General features: G+C 44.3%; 1 protein-coding gene across 2 annotated transcripts in view; it reads left to right on the top strand.

The window, feature by feature from the left end:
* Nucleotides 1–19,937: 19,937 nt before the first annotated feature.
* The window catches only part of FILIP1 (filamin A interacting protein 1), a 147,294-nt gene continuing 143,389 nt past the window's right edge, over nt 19,938–23,842 (top strand). The window contains exon 1 of one of the 2 annotated variants that reach the window (XM_006131943.4): nt 19,938–20,529. The gene's annotated coding sequence lies outside the window, so the exon portion shown is untranslated. The other variant, XM_006131944.4, reaches the window with a different exon arrangement.

Below are 23,842 nucleotides of genomic sequence, written 5' to 3'. Positions count from 1 at the left end.
GAAACTCGTCTGCCCCCCTCCCGGCCCCGGCCCCCTTAAAGGGGCATGGGCTGGCTACGGTGCCCGTGTCAGGTGCAAGCCTGCCAGCACCCAGCCAGCAGACCCTGCACCTGGCACAGATCGAGCCACCCACCTGATGCCCCCCAGCCCTCCCCCTCTTCCCGGGACCAGGCTGGCGGCTCCCGGGAGCTTGCCTGGGACCGCAAGAGGCGGGCACCCGCCTGGGCTAGTGCGGACATCGTGGACCTTGTCCACGACCTCCGCACTAGGCACAGGAAAGTGGCCGGCTAGGGCAGGAGAGCTGCCAGCCTGGCCACCCAGGAGCAGGTGTGCATGAAAATCAAGGGGGTCCACTGAGACCCCCGACCCTGAGCCCTGAGCTTACAATGGCCGTCCTGGGTCAGACCAAAGGTCCATCTAGCCCAGTAGCCTGTCTGCCGACAGCGGCCAACCCTAGGGACCCTGGAGGGGATGGACCGAAGACAGTGACCAAGCCATTTGTCTCGTGCCATCCCTCTTCAGCCTTCCACAAACCTTGGGCAGGGACACCACTCCTACCCCCTGGCTAATAGCACTCCATGGACCCAACCTCCATGACTTGATCTCACTTCCCTTTAAACTCTGTTCTAGTTGTAGCCTTCACAGCCTCCTGCAGCAAGGAGTTCCACAGGTTGACTCTTTGCTTTGTGAAGAACAACTTTCTGTTACTAGTTTGAAGCCTGCTACCCATTCCTTTCCTTTAGTGTCCTCTAGTCCTTCTTTATGGGAACTAATGAAGAACTTTTCTGTATGCACCCTCTCCACCCAACTCCTGCTTTTAGAGACCTCTATCCTGTCCCCCTTCCGTCTCCTCTTTTCTAAGCTGAAAAGTCCCAGTCTCTTTAGCCTCTCTTCATATGGGACCTGTTCCAAACCCCTCATCATTGTAGTTGCCTTCCCCTCTCCCAGCCTCTCTCTTCCCCTCTCCCACCTCCTTTTCCCAGTCTCCCCCAGTTTTGTTCGATAAAGACAGATTTCATTTTTGAACACAATTGTCCTTTATTTTGTACATCAAGAAGAGGGGCTAGGGTAGGGTAAGTGGAAGGAGGTGAGGGAGGAATGGGGTACGCGCCCCCGATGGGGAGGACTGGGCTGGCTCTGCGGGCTTCTGGGGGTGGAAGCTCTCCCGCAGCCCCCCAATTGCCCTCTCTCCCCAGATGGCAGCCTGCGGCAAGTGCAGCCGGTCTGATGGCCGAGTGTTGTGATGTGCCCAGTGTGGGTACTCCGGGCAATCCAAGCCAGGACTGCTTTGCAAGCGGGGCACCCCTGAGAACTGTCTGTCCGGGATGGGGGTCTGTCGGGACCCTTTAAGCACAGCACTCGGCTAGCCTGAGACAGCATCTCCACGCTCTAAGTCCTCCTCTGATGCCCTGCCGGCACTGCTTCCGGCCATCCTTAACCCCGGTTCAGGGTCCACTTAATGTGGACGCACTAGTTCGAATTAGCAAAACGCTAATTCAAACTAGTTTTTAGTTCTAGATGCGTTAGTTCCAATTAGCTTAGTTCGAATTAACTAATTCGAACTAAGTTAGTTCGAATTAGCACTGTAGTGTAGACATACCCTGATAGACTGAAGATGTAGCTATCCTATCAAAGACTCATTACCAGCCTAGTATGTATTGGATCACTGATTATCAGGGCATCTAAGGCTGTTGAATGTAGTTGCAAAAGCAGCTGACTTGTAGTGGAAGTTCCACTGTTTGTGACATTCAAAACTCAATTGTACGAAATATTAGAGAATGGAGTGTGGGAAGCAAACTTGTATTGGCCTTGGGTGATGAGGGCTGAAGAACGCAATCCCCTAAGAAGGGGCTATGAAAGTTAATAGAGTTATATATTATATTATCTGGCCAGCTTGCTTTGCAGCTGGACATCTGGAAAAGTCAATGCAGAGTTAAAGGATGGAATTTCCATGAATGCTGGCTGGTCAACATTTAGAACAGAGCTTTGAATCGTAAGAGGCAGCGAGGCATGTGGCTGGGCTATATGGGTAGTGTTCTGCCTGCTGCAGAGTTTGGTACTGTTAGAAGTGATTGTGAGCCTGGTGATATTGTGGTGCAAACAGAGTCCCACTCAGGCTGCTGCTGTAAGTTTTACTGAGTAGCCCAAAGACAAGGGTAGGTTGCAGACACACTAGCTGCTGAGTCAGAGTAGCAGAGACAGACCTGAGCTATGCCTCAGCCATTAAGCTACAGTCCACATTTCAGTTCTCACTGGTTTTAGAATCTATGCATCCCTTGCCCTACTGAGTTACGGTGTGCCCTGCTCTGGAGTCTATTAGCAGACATATCCCGGTGGGAACGTTAGATTGCTTGAGAGTGTGTCTGAGCAATAAACTTTCAACTTGAGTGAAAGCTTGTGGGTGTTTTCCAAATAATTCCAGGGCCTTTGTAGACAACAGCCCCAGACCAAACTAGCATTGTTTAATGTTGGACAGTGGACGGGTTTGTAATCGCCTTTATATCTAACCTTTTAAGGGTCTGGAACATGATGTCTGTTGTCCAAGGCTGCTGCCCCTGACAGAACTAGCCAGTTGGGGCTCACTGTGTCAAAGGACAGAGAGTGGAAAAACAAAATTGGTATTCTCCAAAATTACACAATGCCTGTGACAAAGTTAGCTCGCAGCCGTTGGCCCTTCTTACCAATTGGAACAGAGATACGAGTAGGAGATGGTTCTGACATTTGGCAATCAGGTTTTGACAAAGGTGTTATAGGTTACCATATATCTACCATATATATACCATAACTAACTGAGTAATGTTATTTTTAGATTAAGGGAAAACTAATAAAACAAAACCAAAAACAGAACTAGAGCCTCTGTGAGAGCACAGTGTGAGCTTCTCCTCTGTCACATGCTGCCAATTTGAACATGTGATTGTACATGTAGAAAGGCTCCATCACAGAGAGAAGGGAGCACATAGCCAAAAGTTTCTGGCAGACCCTTTTCCACAGCTTCCACTGAATAAGTCATAGATAGGGACCAAGCTCACCGTGCATTCTGGTCAATTTCAAGGCCGGAAGTTTTTCCAACTGGTTAATTGTATGACTTCACTTGCTTACATCTGAAACTTCACTGTGTTCTGACCAATCTGTAAAACATCTGGCCATGAAACTGACCAGAATGCATGGCGAATTTGGTAGGGCCCTATCTAGAACCTAATCAGCGGAAGTTGTGGAAAAGGGTCTGCCAGAAACTTTTTGCCATGTTGGACCTCAGGTGCAGCCTTTCTCCAACTGGGGCTCCCCATCCAAAAGGGGGTTGCAAGGTGGTTGTGGGTAGGGTCGCTATGCATCCAGGTTTTCCCAGACATTACCTCTTTTTTGGTCCTCAAATCTTCCTCCGAGCAGATTTTGGAAATATTGGTGATTTTTCTTTTCCCTCCAAGTTGGGTAGCTGGAAAGCAATGGCCTGTCTGGGCACCCTGTTAGGATGGCAGCACCACTTCCAGCAGGAGCACTGAAGATGGCCCTGCTTTTTGATCTGGGTGGCAGCAGAACAGTGGTCACTGGCAGGTCAACCAGCTCAGAAGTCAGTGCTACCACTAGAAGCAGCACACAAGGAAGGATTGAATATAGTACTGCCTCCTTTCCTTTTGCAGTCTAGCTGGTGATGGAGCTGCGTTCTGTGCTGCGCAGTGGCAGAGCCGTGGTCACAGGCCAGGTGCCCAGCTTAGATGGTAGCATCACTACTAGCAGCAGCATAGAAAGAAAGGTGGCATGTTATGATATTGACACTCTTCTTTCTGCATCATGGCTGGCTATTGCACTGACTTCCAAGCTGTGTGTCGTGCGAGCAGCACCTCCTGTCTGTCCACCCTGCTTGGAAGTCAGTGCTGCCACCAACAGCAGTGCAAAAGGAAATGTAGCATGGGATGGTATTATGATGGTTCCTTTTGCACCACAGCTGGTTGGAGCTCCCAAACTGGGCCAGAAAGAGGGCGCCACTGGCCCCGTGCCTATCTAAGAAGGCAGTGCCACTGCCAACAGCAGCCCAAAATGAAGAGTGGCATTTCGTGGCATTGCTGTACTTCCTTCTGCGCCATTGCTGGTGGCAGTTTTATCTTCCAATCTGGACAACTGGAAAGGCAGTGCCACCACCAGCAGCGGTGGAGAAGGAAGGGTGGCATGGTTTGGTATTGCCTAGATTCCCTGTGCTGAACTGATGGCAGTGCCTTCAAAGGCTTAGAGTCTTGGTAAATGGTCAGGCACCCAACCTGGATGGCAAACCTGCTGCTAGCAGCAGTGCAGAAGGAAGGGTGGCATGATATCATCTTGCCACCCTTCCTTATGCATTTCTACTGGCGGTGACTCTAACTTCTAATGTGGGCAGCAAGAGAGAGTGGGTGCTAAGAAATGGCCACAGGCAGGACACTCAGCTCACAAGTCAACATTGCCACCAGCAGCAGCACAGAAGGAAGGGTGACAGGGTAAGATATTGCTACCTTTCCTTCTGCACTGCTGCTGGTGGGGTGGGGGCGGGTGGCTGCCTTCTGAGCTGGATGGCCGCAGAACAATGACCTCTTGTGAGATGCCCAGTTTGGATGGCAGAACTGCTGCCAGCAGCAGCACAAAAGGAAGTGTGGTGTGGCACAGTTATTGCCACCCTTCTTTCTGTGCCACTACTGATGGCACCTCTAACTTCCAAAGCGGTTAGCCAGAGACAGTGGGAGTCATCTCTGAAGTCAGGGCCACACACAGCAGCAGCGCAGAAGGAAGTGTAGCAAGTTATGGTACTGCCAACCTTCCCTCTGAGCTGCTGCTGGCAACGCTTGCCAGGTTGGGTGGCTGACAGCAGCTGCCACTCCAGCCACCCAACTCTGAAGGCAAGGAAAAATCACAGACATTTCTTCATATTTTCAAAGTCCGCCTGGACAGAGATCGGAGGACTAAAGAAGAGATCAGGTTGAGGAAAACCCAAATGTATGGTGACCTTACAAGTGATCCTCCCACACTCGCTTTGCCACCTCCTTTAGGGGTGGAACCCATAGTTGGAGAAATGCTGCACTAGGGGATTTCTCTAACTCCAAAGTCCAACATGGCCAATAGTTCTTTCCCGACCCTTCCCCACAACTTCCATAGAAGTGCTTGTAGTTTCTCAGGGAAGTTATTCATAGGTCTAATATCTGTCCAGATAGAATCATAAAATATTAGAAATGGAAGGGACCTCAAGGGGTCACCAAGTCCAGTCCCCTTCCCTCACAACAGGACCAAGCACATTCTAGATCATGCCTGACAAGTGTCTCTCTAGCCTGCTCTCAAATATCTCCAGTGATAGACATTCCACAATCTCCCTAGGCAACTTATTCCAGAGTTTAACCATTCTGACACGATTTTTTCCCTAATATCCAACCTAAACCTCCCTGGCTACAATTTAAGCCCATTGCTTCTTGTCCTATCCTCAGAGGCAAGGAGAACAATTTTTCTCCCTCCTCCTTGTGACACCCTTTTAGGTACTTGAAAACTGCTATCATGGTCCAGGCTTCTGCAAATCACTCAAAGGTTTTTGCTCCTCACTGGCTGCTTCCCTGCCCCACACAGTAGCATGTGTACTTCAGTCCAAATACAATTTATTGAACAGCAACTGACAGAAAAGGAAGGGGAAATGGAAAAGGGCTGAGGGAACAAGGCACCCCACAAACCTCTCCCATCTCATTGTGCTCCGCTTCTCCTGGCTGTCTTTGCCAAGCCCTTTGCACCCAGCTGTATACGCTGGCACCTCTCAAGGGTGGCATGTCAGCTACTAGGATGGCACTGCAGCAGTTAAATGAGGCAGCTTTCAGCTAACTAGCTTGGGCCTCTGAGGGAAGGCTGGAGTTTAAGCCATTGGACAAATTAAAATGCTACTTCCAAAGAAATGAAACCCCCCTTGCGTCATGCATGGTTAGTGTGAAAGTCTCCTTCTTAAACAATCTATCTGTTCACACCCATAACCAGCCATCTCAGGGATGTAAGGGCAGTTCCCCTCCCTCCACACCCTGCCTGGGTGGCAGAGACACTGCGGTTTGGACACTGCTCTCAGGCTGGCCACATACCATCAGGTGCTAGGTGGCAGGGCCCTTCTCCCCAACATTGCCCTCCCCATCAGCATTGCACCCTCCCACACACACAGGCATCCGCACCCATGCAGTGTCAGTTCTATTTCCATCCACTAGGGGGCAGCATAGCACAGTAGTTGGCTACCTGAACTAGGCTGAAAAACTTAAAAACCAACAGTCTAGTCTAGTAGCACCTTAAAGATTAACAAAATATGTATACCAATGAAGGTGCTAATGGTTCTTGATATCTGTGTAGAATCTGGTGTTGGTCATCTTCCTTTCCAAGTGTAAACTAATGGTTCTTATCAGCCTCTTGTAACTATTTAGTCTTGAAGGTGCTATTAGACTATTGGTTGTTTTTAAAGCTTTTCCTGTTAGACTAACTCAGCTACCCCTGAAACAAAATAAGGACAATGTAGCACTTTAAAGACTAACAAGATGGTTTATTAGATGATGAGCTTTCGTGAGCCAGACCCACTTCCTCAGATCAAATAATGGAAGAAAATAGTCACAACCATATATACCAAAGGATACAATTTAAAAAAATGAACACACATGAAAAGGACAAATCACATTACAGAACAGAAGGGGGATGTGGGGGGGGAGGGGGAAGGAAGGTGAATGCCAGTGAGTTAATGATATTAGAGGTGGGGAAGGGGAAATGTCTGTGAGTTAATACCCCTCTGATGCTTTTGAACTAGGCTGATTAATTTCCAAGCAGCCAGCACAGCCAGGATACAAGGACTGACCAAACCCAGTGGCATGTTTCTCTGCTCAGGGAAGAGACAAGATGTGGTTCAGTGCCTGGATTTAATTCCTGTTTCCTGGGCTCTATCTCCCCAGCACACAAACCTGGCAGGTAGTCAGCAGTGATGGCCAAGAAATCACATCTGACAGCGCCTTTGCCAACATCCTGTTTGAAATCCAGGCACTCAAGACACCTGTGGATTCTCTGTGGGTACCTTTCATGTGAGGTGGATGCTGTATGCCAGTCAGTTGTCCACACAGGTTTGCAAGGAAACAGATTTTCTGGTAGATTTCATTGGGCATGTAAGAAGACCAGGAGCCTTTGGGTTCCTCCCCTACCATGGCCATCCCTAGCAGGGGCATGGGGCCCAGGCTAACCAGCTTAGGCTGCTGAGGGAAGACTGGAGTTTAAGCCACTGGATAAATTAAAATGCCACTTCCAAAGAAACAAGACTCCCATGCGTCATGAATGGTCAGTGTGAAAGTTTCCTTCTTAAACGATCACTCTGTTCACACCCTGAACTGCATCACAAATGCTTGTGAAGAATGTAGTGCAACTGTTGTCCAGACTCCTGTACCCATTTCAGGGCTCTGGTTTGTCTTGCATGTCCCAAGTATCACCAGATTTAACATCCTGCTTACAAATCAGACATAAAAATACACAAGTGTCAGGCGCACTATTACTGATCAATGGCCAACTTCTCCTTTCTACTATATTATTATATAATTGATTCCAATATGACTAGTGTACTTACATTTCAGTATATAGTACACACAATAGTATACACAGATCGTGGAATTTTAGTTTGTACTGGCTTTGCTAGTGCTTTTTATTCCCCAAAGCGATCCTGCAGCCTTTGCAGTTGCCATCATGCCTACACCACCACTGTTGGTCTCTTGTCTAACACTGAGATTAAGGGATGTGCCATTTGATCAATGCCTGCAAAGCACCTGGTGCAGATGGGGATGGGGGGGGGGGGGGAGGAGATGGGGGCAAAGGTTCATGACAGAGGATCCCAGGCTCAGATCTGTCAAGGTTTCTCCTCACAGCAGCCAGTGGAAGTTGGGAGCCTGCAGCCCTTTCAGGTCTGGAGTCCTAGGCACCACTGCAGAAGGTTTGCTGCCACTCAGTCTGTAATGACACACTCAGGGGTCACCTCAGCCGGCTGAAGGACTCAGGGTGGCCCAGGGTGTTAATTTAGGGACTTGGGATCCTGTGGTTTGAGCCCATGCTCTGTCACTGACTCCCTGCAGGAACCTGGGAAAATGGCTTAAACCCACATCCTTAAAAGTGCTTAGGTGCCTGACTCATACGGAAATCAATGGGCATTAGGGGGGTCGCCTATGAAATGCCCTAGGCACAGAAGTCTCAGAGAGGTAACCATGTTAGCCTGTACCTGAAAAAACAATGAATAGTTCTGCAGCACCTTAGTTCTTCAGAAGTGGATTGTGCCCACGAAAACTCATGCTACCATCTGCATTTTTGTTAGTCTCTAGGCATATAAATGTGGCTTTGGCCTAAGTTAATATTTATTGGGAACATTTACAATTCATGGTCCCGGGGGTCTAGTGGCCTTTGAGGAGCTGGTCATTAGTCTTTCCGTGCCTCAGTTTCCCTGTCTGTCCCAAGGGGACAGGGCCATTGCCCTGCCTTGGAGGGCCCTTATGAGATTGAACAGCTGCCATGTCTGGCAGTGCAGCCACGAAATTCCTGAGGACATGTGGCCCATCGATGGGCAGGCACCAGTGGTGGGGAAGGTTCCACACCAACTCCTGCTAATGCTGCCCAATGATTTAATTCAGCAAGTGAAGCAGGTTTTTGTAGCTAACTGAGCTTGCATGGGGATTGGAATTGAGTCATATGGAGTCTGATTAATGCCTCATTATCATGGGAGGAGAAGATCCCCTATGGCCACAGATGGGCAGCACTTTGGATTTTATAACCCCATGAGAGGGCACCTCCAACAGTCCCCTATTCCCCTGCTGCTGCATTGCCTGAACACACTAGCTCAGGGCTATGCAATCATAATCACCAGCCCTGCTTAGCTGTGGGAAATGACAAGATCACTAGTCCAATGCCCTAAGGCTGGCTAAGCCTTGGGGTGACTTTCCCTTGACAGAACAGGAAAGGGACCTCTTTCCAGCCGAGGGTGCTCCCAAGTTGATCTTGGCCCTGGATTGCCAAATGAAAAGCATAAGCATGTCTTCTTTCCTTCTGTGTCCACCTGTCATCACTGGCCTGCTTGCATGGAAACAATGTCTGATTTTGGAGCCTGCTGGTGCAAAAGCATCACTGTGTGGCACCGTGAGCTAAACCTTTGGGAGCAATGGCTTGAATGGGGGATTTTTGGTGTGGAATTTGTGGGGTTTAAAAGAAGGTGGAGGGTACAAAAGAGGTGCATGAAGGGGTGATGTACTAACTACAACAGGGCGTTGCTGAGCTAAAGGGAAATCCCTGAAAGATCAGCTGATCATATAGAAAGTTACTGAATCCAAGTTCTGTTGTTCCAGGATCTCTGTCCACCTACCCAGAATATCATTGCTACTCAAGCCATCCTTGTCCTCTTTAAAGAGCCCATAGCTCTGACATAGACAGACTGCAGGTGGCCTATGGCTCACTGTTATTTACAAAGGTGAGAGGTGTTCCGTAGATTCCCTCAAGGATCTATTCTGGCCCTTATCCTGTTCAACGTATTCACTAATAATCTGGAAAAGGAGATGAACAGGGAAGTGGCACAGTTTGCAGATGATATAGAGGTAGTGGAAAATGTTAAGTCCAAAGCAGAGGTAAGAGCTACAAAAGGGTCTCACAAAACTGGGTGACTGGGCAACAAAATGGCAGATGAAATTCAACATTAACAAGGGTAAATACTGCTCATTTGGAAAATATAATTTCAGCTGTACATGTACAATGATGGGTTCTAAATTAGATGCTACCAACCAGAAAGAGATCTTGGAGTTACCATCAGTGTTTGCTGTCAGCTAAGAGGTTGGGCAGCCACTCAAGAGAGACTAAAATACTGCCCATCTGATTATCAAAGTGCCCATTGCCAGCAGCCTGTGCACATCAACACATGCCTCCGTGCACTTAACAAAATATTATTCTGTACATGGATGAAAAAAATTAGAGGTAATACTGGTCACCATGAATATTTTCTGAAATCTTCCACTCATTGTGCACAGCATTCATAAAGGCTAACACTGTGTTAGGGATTATTAGGAAAGGGATAAAAATGAGAAAGAAAATCCCATAATGCTGCTATAGAAATCCATGTTACACCTACACCCTGTTTTGAGGGCTGGAGAAAAATGCCGGCTATTGAAAGGAGCTGTTTACTTCTACAAAAGGCTGAGATGATGACTTCATTGAATAGTTGAAGTGCCTTCCTGGAGAGAAAATGTCGGGTACTAAAGGGCTGTTTAATCTCACTGATAAAGGCAGAACAAGACCAGTGACTGGTAGGTGAAAACAGAACAATTAATATGAGAAATAAGGAACAAATTTTTAACAGTGAGGATGATTCACCATTGGAACAAATTACCAAATCAAGTGATAGATGCTCCTTTTCGTCATGCCTTCTCGTGAAGACTAGACGCCTTTCTGATATATGCATGGGCCAAAACTTAGCTACTGTGATACAGAGGAAGGCTGGGATATGCAGAGGTCAGATTGACACTCTAATGTACCTTCTGGCCTTAAAGTCTCCTAACTAATGAAAAACTGAGTATGGAAAAGGGATCAGCCTCTGGTGCTTTACTTTGCAGCAAGTTTGATCCCTAGACTCAACTATCATTAAGTGGGATGATCTAGTGGAAGCAACTCAATCATTCAAAGAGACTAGACAGGGTCAGGACTTTAGCCTTGGAGGGGAGGAGAGGGTATGGCAGTGACATCACAAAGGCCTGTTGTAGGACCTCAGCCTATTGGGTAAAGTGGTTGAAAAGTGGTGACCTCATAGAGACACTGTGACATCAACCAGGCAGGACACAGGTGCAAGGGCAGGGCAATCTCAGAGACTCCGTGGCTTTACATCAGCAAGGCTCCTTCTCAAGGACTCTCCTTGAGGACCCAGATAGGATTCGGATTAATCTATCCAAGCCTGAGGAGGAACCTCACTGGACTTTTCTCCTTTCCCACTTCTGATTGTGCAGTCTCTGTTTAGAAGGTAAGAGCCTCAGAGAGGTTTGGAACCTGTTCTGTCTGATCTATCTGGTACCAGCTGAATTCCCCATATAGAAATCACTAGGTTAAAGTGACTTGATTTTCAATCAAGAACTTTGTCCTGTAGAATCACTGGACATATCAGAGTTTGTCCTTTTAGGTTTCCCTTTTCCTCTTTCCTTCCCTCTCTCTCTTCTTCTCTTCCTTCTTTCCTCCTTTTCCTTTCTCTCTCTCTCTGCAAAAAACGGTGTGTGTGGAAAGGGGGTTACTTTAATTTTGGGAGGCTTTCATAAAGAGGTGGTGCTCTGAGACTGATTCCCTCCAGTCAAGATTTAGGCTGTTGTTGAGGACATCTGGTAAGACATCTCAGCCTTCCCACCTCTCAGAAGCTCAGTGCTGATTGCCCAAGTTGGGGCTATTGATGGGAAAGACTCAGGTCCTTTTGTTCTCTTTCAAGACCAAAGAAATAAGTCACAAAGAATCATGTATTTGATAGATTTTGCTGATTTTCTCCAATTATTGTATCTGTGCATTTCCCGATTCTTTCTAATGTTCCTATTCTTCTAAAATACTTGCTGAATGATGACCATGAACAAATGTTGGTCTGTAGCTGATTTGAGAGCACTTTATTCTGATCAGTCAGTGTGTCTGAGGGTGCTGGCTATGGGCAGGACATCAACCTTGTAGGGGAGGGGTGGGTGTGGCAGTGACATTAAAAAGGCCTATTGAGGAAAAGTGGTGGACCTCACAGAGAAATCCTAACATCAGCCAGACAGGTCAGAGTTGCAAGACATGAGTGATGTCAGAAACACCCACCCTCTTTGTGGCAGAGTACTCCACACATCTACTGGGTGTGAGACCACTTACAGAGGGAAATAATGAGTTTGCTCTACAGATTTAGCTCTACTGCTTGAGCAGTAGGTAGAGACTCATGCACCAAGCTCCAGAGGTCCCAGGTTGTCAGAGGTGGCTCTGTCTTTTATATCATTGCATGGCAGCATGACGCTGTAAGGGGTGTGCACACTGCCCCAATGGGCACTACTAAGGGAATAATCTCCTACTCCAGTGGTATGGACATGTGCAACACATCTTGAAGAAGAACAGTTATCAAACAGATAGTATTTTAATTGGGGAGTTCATGCCACAGTCTCAGACCAGGCTGGAGATGAGCTTTACTGTTATGTTGAGAATTCCATTGGGCCAGAGGAATTTGAAAACTTTGAATCTATATAACTTATGTTTTTGAGTGTGTTACATACCTTTTGAGTGTGTTCCTGGTCATCATTGGTTTATTTCATTTTATCTGGAGAAGTCACTCTAAGTGCTATATTTTTGACTAAATGCTAAAATATCTTAAGGTAAAATATTTGTTTTTAATAATTGAAATGACAAAGCCTTAAAACACATATTTCCTTAAGATTATTATAATACAACAGTCCAAAATAGCTTTGGCACAGTTATATGCAGAACATGGCTCAGGATAGCCTGTGAAAGAAGGAAATGGAAAATTCACTATTTATAACTCATTGATTAACATATTACAAAAAAAGCACTTCAAGGAGGATGAAAATGCACTCAGTGTTCCTGTTATCAGAAATGTGGACTAGTGTGTCAGAGCACCAGCAAGTTTATTTTTTGGTAAGGTACCTGAGAGAGTGAATCTCTGCATGTAATTAGCATGGATACTATTGGTAAACTTCAGTGAAAAGACATGTGTTTTACAGATATCAGAATAAGAAGAGCAAATGTACAGAAAAATAAAAATATGAACATCATTAGTAGAATTACTGAAGTATATTTTTCACGTTGTTTCCTACACAATAATTCACACAATTGAGGAAATATTTGCATTATGAAATCTTACACTTTTATTGACTTCCATGATTTTAACAGTAGTACAGATTAGGCAACTAACGTATTTCTGTGAACCAAAAGGTAAAAAAAAATAATATTTTTTTATATTGGAGATAGGGTTGCCAGGTGTCCGGTTTTGAACCGGACAGTCTAGTATTTAAGCTTTTTGTTGGGAAACAAATTGAAAAAATATAAATAAGAACATATAAACGTCCGGTATTTTCTAAATAAGATGTAATGTAGATTGTGATGTAATGTCAAGTGTGTCTGGTATTTTTGTTGAAACTATCTGGCAACCCTAATTGGAGAAGCATGTGCTTAGGTAGACTGGGAATATGGCAAATCCAGTATCTAAAAAGCAGGCCCATCGTCAGGGGAAGGAAAAGGGGGCAACTGCCTCAGAGACTGGTGATTCAAAGAGACCAAGGTCACCCAGATGCCTCTCCTGCTTCTGCAACCGTGGTGGTACCCAAGGCCCCAAGTCCTCACTCAGGGGGGCTCTTAGGGCTACCTGGGGAGGCAAGGTCCCACACAGTGTGCTCCAGGCAGTGCTGGGGGGGAGGGGCTATGGGTTCTGGCAGCCCTGAGGCCTGTCTGCCCTTAGCCCTGCCCCTTTCAGCCCTTCCGGGAGCATGGAACTAGCCCCCACAACTTGCCCAGGGGCACAGCGTGGCTGTTGGCTCTCCTGCTAGAAAGCAATGTCAGCATTTATTAGGTAACAATAATACCCAGAAAAATGCAAAAATATATCCACACTCTCAACATATAGAACTGACAGAGAAGAGCCCAAGACAACATCAACTCAAACATTACCAGAACATAACTTCTGATAAGTGAGAAAGGAAACGAAGCCAAGAGAGCTCCAAGAGCAGAAGTAGTGCCTAAAATAACAACATGCTTTTTATTCCTATGAGTTATAAAAATTTAGAGGACCCCAAAGTACTAGATCTCACTTTTAGTTTGACTAACTTAAAGAAGAAATAAAATGTTTCACTTCTCTCTCTAAATCAAAACACTAAACCAAATATTTTCTAATACAATAATGTCATCATTAAGAGGACTTCTACCAGAGACACAGGGACATAAAGCTATACAAATTGCTTATGTAAAATAGTCAAATATTTAAACAGTAACAAGAAAAAAAAGACTACATTTTAGGCACCCTCATTGCTGTAGGAAATAAGATATGCTCAGATATCACTTTGAGGCAGAGAAGATGATAATAAAATTCCTATTCTATATTTTGCCTTCTAAAAGAACATTACACATATTCATAGATATTTTTAAGGTCATAAGGAACCATTTTTATTATCTAGCCTGATCTCCTGCTTAAAACAAGCCCTAGCACCTATCAGGGAGCAAGGGGAAAGTACATGGCTTCTGTGCACGCCTCTCACTCCTGGCTGCTGAGGACAGGAGCAGAGAAGTAATTCACAAAATCTGTCTAGTTTCACTCTCTCCCTGATAGTCAGGGGAATGGGAAGAAAAGCAAGCAGTGACCTGGTACACATGGTTGCTGCACCCCCCACCTTTCCAAAATGATGCCCTTGAGTTGAAGGGACAGGTAGCTGCTTCCTATAAACTGCCTGAGATCAGCACCACCTGGAACCCATACCCCAAACACCTTCCACACCAGTGTTCCCTCTAAGCTGTGCAGCAGCACAGCTTCACAGGTGATTAATCAGCCCTGCCCAGTCTGAGGCTCAGGGCTCTGTGCAGGGAGCTGACTGACTGGGCGGGGCTGATTAATCACCTGTGAAGCTGTGTGGCGTGCAGCTTAGAGGGTTCACTGTTCCACACACCAATCTACTGTCCAATATCAGAACCCTCTCCTCCACCCATATTCCCTCTTGGAGACTGCACCCCAACCCTGATGCCCCTTAGTCCCCACCCAAAACCCTCCTGCACCCCAAAACCCCAATCCTTGGTCCCAGACCAGAGCCTACACTCTGAGCTGGAACTCTCATCTCCCACACCCAAACCCTTGCACAGCCTGAGCTCATACCTTGAAACCTTCATTTGTGACCCCACCCTGTAGACCACAGCCCCAGCCCAGAACCTGTATCCCCTCCCACACTCCAAATCCCCTGGCCTACCCCCCAACCCAGAGCCCCCTCCTGTGCCCCAAACCTCTCATCCTTGGTCCAACCCCAGAGCCCACACTCTGAGCCAGAGCCCTCACTCATTCCCACACTCCCACCTCCAGCCCAGAGTCCTCTCCCACATTCCGATCCCCTCATCCCTGGCCTCACCCCAGAGCCTGCACCCCTTGGCCAGAGTCCTCACCCCCTCGTATACCCCAATCCTCTGACCCATCCCGGTGAAAATTAGCAAGTGAGTATGGGTGGGGGAGAGGGAGTAATGAAGAAAGGGAGTGGGGATGGAGTGGGCAGGAGTAGGGCAGAAGCAGAGCAAGGTAGTTGGGTTTTCTGCAATTAGAAAGCTGACAGTCCTAGTAGGATAGGTTCCAGAAGAGCAACAAACATGATTAAAAGTTTAGAAAACATGATTTATGAGGGAAGATTGAGAGAACTGGGTTTGTTTAGTCTGGAAAAGAGAAGACTGAGAGGAGACATGATAACAGTTTTCAAGTCTCTAAAAGGTTGTTACAAGGAGGTGAGAGACAAATTATTCTCCTTATCCTCTGATAGGACAAGAAACAATGGGTTTAAATTTCATCAACGGAAGTTTAAGTTGGACATTAGGAAAAATTCTTAACTGTCAGGGTGGTTAAGCACTGGAATAAATTGCCAAGGGTGGTTGTAGAATCTCCATCATTGGAGATATTTAAGAGCAGGTTAGACAAACACCTGTCAGGGACAGTGTTTGGCCCTGCCATGAGTGCAAGGGACTGGACATGATGACCTTTAGAGGTCCTGTCCAGTTCTATGGTTCTATGATAGGGAAAGATAAGGTGAGTTCATTAATCTCTTTTTTTCCCCTAAACAATTCTACTACCTGCAGTCACTTTGGGATTTTCATTTTTAGTGAGATGTTTAAGTTACTGGGAAGGCCTACAAACTTCTGTTCTACATAGGTAATATCAAATGTCTCAAGATGTTGGCAGACTTTGCAAAAGAAGATGACATGCAAAATTTGTGCGAGTCATACCTCTATATCCAATGGCTGTCCATATGCACTGTCAGTGCTAAATCTTGAGCATAAAATAGTTTGATTTTGTGCAAATATCATAATCTCACAAAGATTTAATCTTCCATCAGTTGCTCATTTTATTCAAAAGCAGTATTGCATCCGCTTTGTCCACATTGCCCGGATGGAAAAAAATAGTCTCCGGTATCCCAAAATAGCCATGTAGTGTAGATGTACCCTAAGAGAACTTCAGCTCACTACCCTGGCTAACAAGAAGTCAAACAAACAATTCCCTCAGACACTCCAGTTCTCCTGTCACCACCCATAAGCTCCTTGTACAGATGAAAGGCTATGAAAACCAATCTCATAAAATAAAAAGCCTTTTTTGATCCCACACGACCAGCCAGATTGCCAGGTCAATTTGTAACTTTTATCCAAAAATCTAAAATTTCAAGGCTTATTGAAAGAAAGAAAGAAAGAAAGAAAGAAAGAAAGAAAGAAAGAAAGAAAGAAAGAAAGAAAGAAAGAAAGAAAGAAAGAAAGAAAGAAAGAAAGATTTACTGTGGATGCAGCGGATGCGCCCATCTCTAGTGCTGCTATTGCAATAACTGCCACATCTTTAACTGCCATTGTAAGCTTTGTAACTGGAGTGCTTATCCATTTCTTTTTCCTGTGTCCAGAACAGAAAGCTCTCTTAGGGTGTGTCTAGACTACCTAGTTTTGTCGACAAAAGTGGACTTTTGTCGACAAAACTATACCAGCGTCTACACTACCGCTGAGTTCTGTCGACATAATGTCGACAGAACTCAGCAGTTTTGTCGACTCTGGTATACCTCATTTTACGAGGCATAACACCTTCTGTTGACAGAATTCTGTCGACAGAAGGTGTTATTGCCTGTAACATTGCGTCCAGACTACGGAGTTCTGTCGACAAAGCAGCTTGCTTTGTCGACAGAACTCAATGTGTCTGGACGCTCTTTGTCGACGGAAGTTTTGTCGACAGTATCTGTCGACAAAACTTCCGTCGACAAAACGCGGTAGTCTAGACGTACCATTAGAAAGTTGCAGTGTTGCTGGGTTAGGAGATATTATTTTCTACAAATGGTGTTGGGCTAGTTCTCTTCCACTATTACCTTTGATAGCCTGTTTTTGCTGCTTTTCTCTTTATCCATTTATAAACATTTCCCCATAAAATGAATAATTGGAAATAAACACAAAACAACTTCCATATGGGTCAAACTTTTCATGTTTGTACAGGGCTGATAACCCCTCAAATGCAAACAAATACCTCCTTTATAGTCTTTAGGTAAGCAGTTCTTGGCTTTTCTTTGTTTCATGTTATGATCCCATACCATCATCCATCCATTTGTAATCCATCTTCATGTCTGTATCAGACTCATCTATTCAAATTTCTAGACTACTACACAAATGTTACTGTATTGACTTGTCAAAGTACAAAGAGTGAGTACAGGACATTGGGCTTTGCATAGAACCTAAATCTCCTGATTTCTATGTCTTCTAATACATTTGATTAATTACACCAACCAGTGATCTCTGTGCTTATACAAATTTGTAATTATATTCTAGTCTAATTATTCCTCTACCAAAGCCAAATATTTAAATACTAGCCAATAGCCCGTCATAAGACGGGATTTTCGGGTCTCTCCTCCACGTCTCTCTCTCTCTCTCCTCCTCCTCCTACTGCCTACCCCTCTCTCTCTCTCAGCTCTCCTCCGCCTCCTGCCTCTTTCTCCATCTCTCTCTTTCTCTTCTCTTCCCCCTTCTGCCTCTCACTCGAGGGACCGTGGAGCCCAAATGGTTGCTTGCGCTACTTACTCCCACGCAGCGGCCCGGCTGAGTGGTGCAGAAGTCAACCGAGCGCCACTGTAGGAGGTGAAGGGGGGCGGGGCCTGGAGTCTCTGTCATGCCGCACATCACCACCCCACCCCGCTTCGCCTCCCGCCATGGCGCTCGGCTGACTTCTGCGCCACTCAGCAGAGCCACTGCAGGGGAGCAAGCGGAGCAAGTGGTCGTTTGGGCTCCTCCTCAGTGGCCCAGCTGAGTAGCGCAGAAGTCAGACAAGCACCACAGAAGGAGGCAACAGCGTCACCCAGAGAGAACAGCCAGCATTTCAGCATTACAGAGACACAGACATTGGGCTACTATATATATGATACCATGAGAAAATATTAGCTCTCACCAGATTACCAAACAAGAGTCTACTTGACACATTAAACATAAAGAACATTTATAATCCACCAATGTGATGTCTAAGCATCAAGAACACAAGCCATGGATAATAATAGAATCACAGAAATGCAGGACTCCATGCAGTAGATTAAATGAGCCATGCATTATTTAGAACATCCCTGACAGATATTTGTCTAACCTGTTCTGAAAATCTTCCCCTGCTGGGCTGTGTCTAGACTGGTAGATCCTTCCCCTGCTGGGCTGTGTCTTGCCACCTGTCTACACTGGCTGTGAGTATTTGCACAAGAACACTGACTTTGTACTGCACAAAATCAGTGGTTCGTGCGCAAATACTCCGATGCTCCCGCTCAGGGATAAGCCCTCTTGCGCAAGTATTCTTGAGCAAGAGGGCCAGCGTAGACAGCCAAGTTAATTTCTTGCGCAAGAAAGCCCGATGGCTAAAATGGCTATCGGAGCTTTCTTGCGCAAGAAAACGTCTACACTGGCATGGATGCTTTTGCGCAAAAGATGTCTTTTGTGCAAAAGCATCCGTGCTAGTGTAGACGCTCTCTTGCGCAAATACTTTTAACGGAAAAACTTTTTTATTAAAAGTATTTGCGCAAAATCTTGCCAGTCTAGACGCAGCCCTACAGTTTAAGCCCATTACTTTTTTGTCCTGACCTCAGTGGTTAAGAACAATCAATCACCTTCCTTTTTACAACAACCTTTCACCCAGTCCATGACTGTTATCATGTCCCCTCTCAGTCTTGTTTACTTATCTGACTCCTTAGCTTATTAGATGAAACTATTCCTTTCTTTTGCCTAACTTGTCTGGAATGTGATAGGCAGATAGCAGGTATTACCATAAACAAATTAATAATAAATCAGTATTTTTTCCCAGCATGTCTTTCTCCTTTATTCTTGTCTGTATTCTTTGTTCCTTTTCTCTTCACCTTCTTTCCCCCCGCTCTCCCAAACTATAATGAAAGATGCCAGGAGAAGTTACTGGGGTAGGGCTTTTGGGCAGAGATGAATTTTTGCAATGTGTTCTAAAAACAGGTTGGGCTCAGATTGAACTTCCTGGTTAAGAGTTTTACTGCCAGGGATCATTTGCAGAGAGTATTCTGACTCCAGCACTGGAGAACTTCGCTGTGAAGTCCATCAACTGCAGTCCTCCCTTCCCTGAACAGTGTAGTTGTCTCAGTGGTTTGTAGTTAGAGAGGCTGAAAGTCTCTAAACTTGTCATACTTCAAGCTGTTACGGGACTTTAAGAACTAGCACAATAAATTAGATCCAGATGCAAATACAGAGACAGTGTAGTGGGCAGAGCATTACTGTGATGTTCCTGATTTTTTTCTTGTCTGTTGTGTTGCACAAATTGGAATTTTTCTGGCTTGGACCTTCATTCCTAGAGAGCTAACAGACTCAACTGTGGAGGTATTAAAGGGATGGATCACACCACAAATGTCCATGGCTAAGAAAACTGTTCATACTGTCTGATTCAGAATAAAAGTTACTCTGAACACTTTCTAGCTAAGCCTTTCATTATATCTCCAAACCAGCTTGATACATGTGAACTGTGTAAACAGAAAATGGTTTACTCATTTACTCAGAATAAATGTTTTCCCAGTGTTGGAATCTTTATTTTTTGCAAGGACTGTGAATACCTTTCAAATTACAAAATTCTGAGGTTTTATGAAAATCCTTTGATGTTAATAGGAGTATCAACACAATCTCACTAACATTCTAAAGTACATTCCCAATCACAGAACTTCTGTGTATTGCTTAAAATAGTAATTACTGCAGTGAAGTCACTGGAGGACCTTAAAAGGATTTGACAGTTTCTTCACAATCTTACAGTACAGTAGTAGCCAGTATGCAGTATGCAGTTCTACATCCACTGATAACTCAGCAGCTGAGGAACTCAGTAAAACCTGCCCCAAACTTCTCAGCTGTTGACAGGCTTGACTTGCTGAGAACACTGGTTAAATATAGAACAAGTGAGCTGAGCTCAACAAAGTCATTGCTGTAACCGTGTGTGAAGAGAGCAGAAGAGGGGAAATACAATCTCAGAACTAAACTGCCAAAGCCTAACACCACCTAGCAACAGTTGAAAAAAAAATTAAACAAAAGTCTGGGTGAGAGACAGACAGAGCATACCTCCTATTTCTCCTGACTGGGATTTCGGTGAGAAACAACTACGCTCCTCTTCTGCTCTTTATACTATTTTCTGCACTACTTCAGCTGCTGATAGACCTAGAAGAGTGGAAAAAGCTTATCTCTGTGGGTGCTTCTGGGCTGGATATTTTTCCAGGTCTTATATTTGCCTGGTCAGAGTGGAGCAAGCTGCTGTGATCTAACAAGAACAAACTGACATTGTAGGATATATTTCTAGGTTCTCACTGCTGTCAGGTAAGAAAGAGCTAACTGCTCCAACATGTTTTTTTGTAAGACAAGATTTATACTTTTTCCTGGAAAGTTGCTTGTTTTTTTCTTTCTGTGATCAATCTTCTGATTTGATAAACCCAGTAAAGAAAAACTAAAGTAAGAAGGTAAGTGTGTCTTTTCTTTTGCTGTTTTAGCAAACTGTTGTTCATAACATTTTTTGAGACTTTCTTGAAACAAGACTAATGACCCTAGCTAGTAAACACATAAAAAAGGCATATGGATTGAGACTCAACACATTTGTTTCTGTAAAATCATACTGTTAGAAGACACACCAAGATTTAATAATGTGGTTATTGTCCCTTAGCTTTTATAGCAGTTAATCTCTGGCTGCTAACAACAGCCTGTATGGTAAGCTAGAGGAAATAGCCATACAGTGGCAGAATTATGCCTGTTCTTGTGACCTATTGCTTTCTACTTCTACTTTTTTCCATAAGGTTAAGAACACTGAAATTACCTGGTACATTTTGTTCTGCCCTTGTGACAACAGCTCTAAGTGCTTCTGCATCTACTCTGATATGTGTAGTATCAAGTTGCTGCTTGAATATTTGCAGATCATTTTTCTTAACAAGTCCTTTTGATTATATCAACTGAGTGTTCTTAAACTCTGTAATTTTTTGCATGCCATTAACAGGCTGGTTTTTTAAAAATAAATAACAAAGATGACATTAAATACCTTTTTCCATAACAGCACAAGAGAAATATGTTTGAAATTTGTATCCTCAGCTCCATGAGCTGTCAAGTAAATTAAGCAGGAATTGTTTAGTGATTAACTTGTCAAAACTGACAAAATCAACTTGGTCAAATGAAGAAATAATAAAAATTAACCCACAGACTTCTAGAACTGCTTTTTCTATACAGAGGAGACCGTTTTCATTTATGGATAAGGAATATGTACTCATTACAAAACCTATTCCATGTACCATACCTATTAAGGTCTGAAGGCAAAGATAACCAGGGGAGTAATAAAAATCCTTTAGTACAGACAAGAGACTGTAGTCTGGAATTGGCTGAGTAGAAATGAGTGTCTGAGTCCTCTACCTGTTTGACACTCAAAGTATAGACTCTGAGGTACTTGCAAGAAGTTTAAAGTTTCTTACTTTATCAAAATGGATTCTAGATGCATCCCTGCATATTAGATAAATTACGTCAGTACCATAGTTCAGCTGTGAAATGTTTACAAATTGGATAAAACTAACAATACACTAAACCAATTCTGACTTGGCGATGCCAAAGGATGTAACTGCCAGTGAAACAGTGGAAAAGATGAAGTGCTGGGGCCAGGAAAGACTTCTAAAAAGACAGCATGTTTTACATTTTTACCAGATTATTTCCTAAAAAGGGGCACATTTCTTGCTTGGTGACCCCACAAGTTAATAATGGTAATTATTTCAGCTGTATTGTGACCTCTTTCAAGCCTGCAGTGGAAACTCTGAGATTGTGGGGGCACAGGTATACAAGTTACTTTTTTTCCAGAGAAAACTGGAAGGTGAAAAATATTAATTAGAAAATAAAATTTAAATAATATTCATTGATATTAGCGTAGAACAAATCTTGTCTTTTTCTTCCTGAATGCAATGGTAGATAATTCACAGAGATAAACCAGATTCACCTCTCATTTTATGGATAATTTCAGTCCCTGGGGGGAAATTTCACCAGTTTAATGGAATTTGGTAATGTAATTTTAATTTTCCACCATTGATCTTTGGGGGGGGGGGGAGCAGTTTTATTAGCCCAAAAACTGGATCAAATGAGGTGAGTTTCAAATAGTTTGCAGACAATTTCCATCCCCCCCCCCCAAAAATCATGATTATACATTCTTCTGACTTCTCTTTCCATTTTAAAATGGACATGCAGGCTAAAATTACTCTTGTCAACAGGTGTCAAGAAAGAGGCTCTGGGATTTTCCAAACAACTCTGTGAAATATGCAATGTAGCTATTCAACAGCTGGTTTAATTGTGATTGTTTATAGCTTTGACTATTCTTCAGAATGAAAACCAACTTAAAATGTTCTCAGGTGTTGCCTGTATTTTTCTCTATAATCTAGGTTATCTAGGAGGTTATGTAGGCAAAAGGATAGACTGTGACCTTAGGGAAACTAATGGTGTCAAATGGTGCTAAAAACACCCTTTCCTTCATTATCCACTGCTAACACTATGGTTCATGACACAGTTCTCTCATCTTGAATATGGCAACTTCCTCCTTTCTGGCCTCCCTTCTTTAAACTATTAAAAGCTAAAATCATCATCTTATCCCATTATCCAGCATGTCACTCCTTTCCTCCACAGCTCTGTCTCTTTACACATAAGGCTCAAAGACCTTGAATTCACCTTCGAAGCCCAGTGTAGTTCCGCCCCTGCCTACATCAGCTGTAATTTCCTCTACCTCCTGCTTCTTACATCCTGTGGGTTGTTAATCTCAGTTCTGGTATTATCTGGTTCCTCTCTTATGTCAGTGACTATATTAAAACATTTATCTAATCTAGCAAGCTATGGATTTTTTGCAGTGCTCATCATTGCAGAAGCTAGGGCCCTCATCTTGCTGAGACTTACACAGATGCTTAACTTCACTCTCGTGGAGAGTTCCACTGAACTCAATGGAAATACTCTCAAACTTAAATTAAGCACATACCTAAGGGCCTTGCTGACTCGGAGGCCAAATTCGTATGATTGGTGCCAAGGGGTATGCCGCTGTCAGCATCAATGAGGGTAGAATGAGGCCTCTGGTGCCTAAGCACTTAGTTAACAAACAAATGTCCACTCTCCCGAAAGAACATTAAACAAAAATAGACCCGCTGAATTCTTTTGTAAATCTTTTCTTAAGAGCTGTTTTACTCCCTCCCTCCCCCCGTATTTCCTAGTTCTTCTCTTCCTTCCTCAAAGTCTAGTGCTATTTCTTATTATATTAGTTTAGAGTTTCAACTCTACTTGGGGCAGGACTGTCCTTTTGCATGCTGTGCATGCCATTTTACAGAGTAGGTAGCCGTATAAAATCCAATATGAAATGACATGAAGGAAATTTAGTATCTGAAAACCCTGCACAAGACTTAAGAATGATAATTACACAGAAAATGGTTAGTGACACTGATTTTTATAAGGTTTCCATGTAGACCTTCTTTATATGAAGCACAAACACTATCCTAATGTATTAACAAAGATCTGCCATTGGACTATTTCCATTTATCTATTTCCCATTAATCATTACAAATATTTTTCCACTAATATTTTTATCAAACATCAGAGTCTGCTCACCCCCATAAAACTAGTAGCAGGGTATATA

Source organism: Pelodiscus sinensis, chromosome 3 (genome assembly GCF_049634645.1).
Source record: "Pelodiscus sinensis isolate JC-2024 chromosome 3, ASM4963464v1, whole genome shotgun sequence".
Lineage (NCBI taxonomy): Eukaryota > Metazoa > Chordata > Testudines > Trionychidae > Pelodiscus > Pelodiscus sinensis.
The sequence above is the reverse complement of the archived record's forward strand: the minus strand, read 5'-3'. Positions and strand labels throughout refer to the sequence as shown.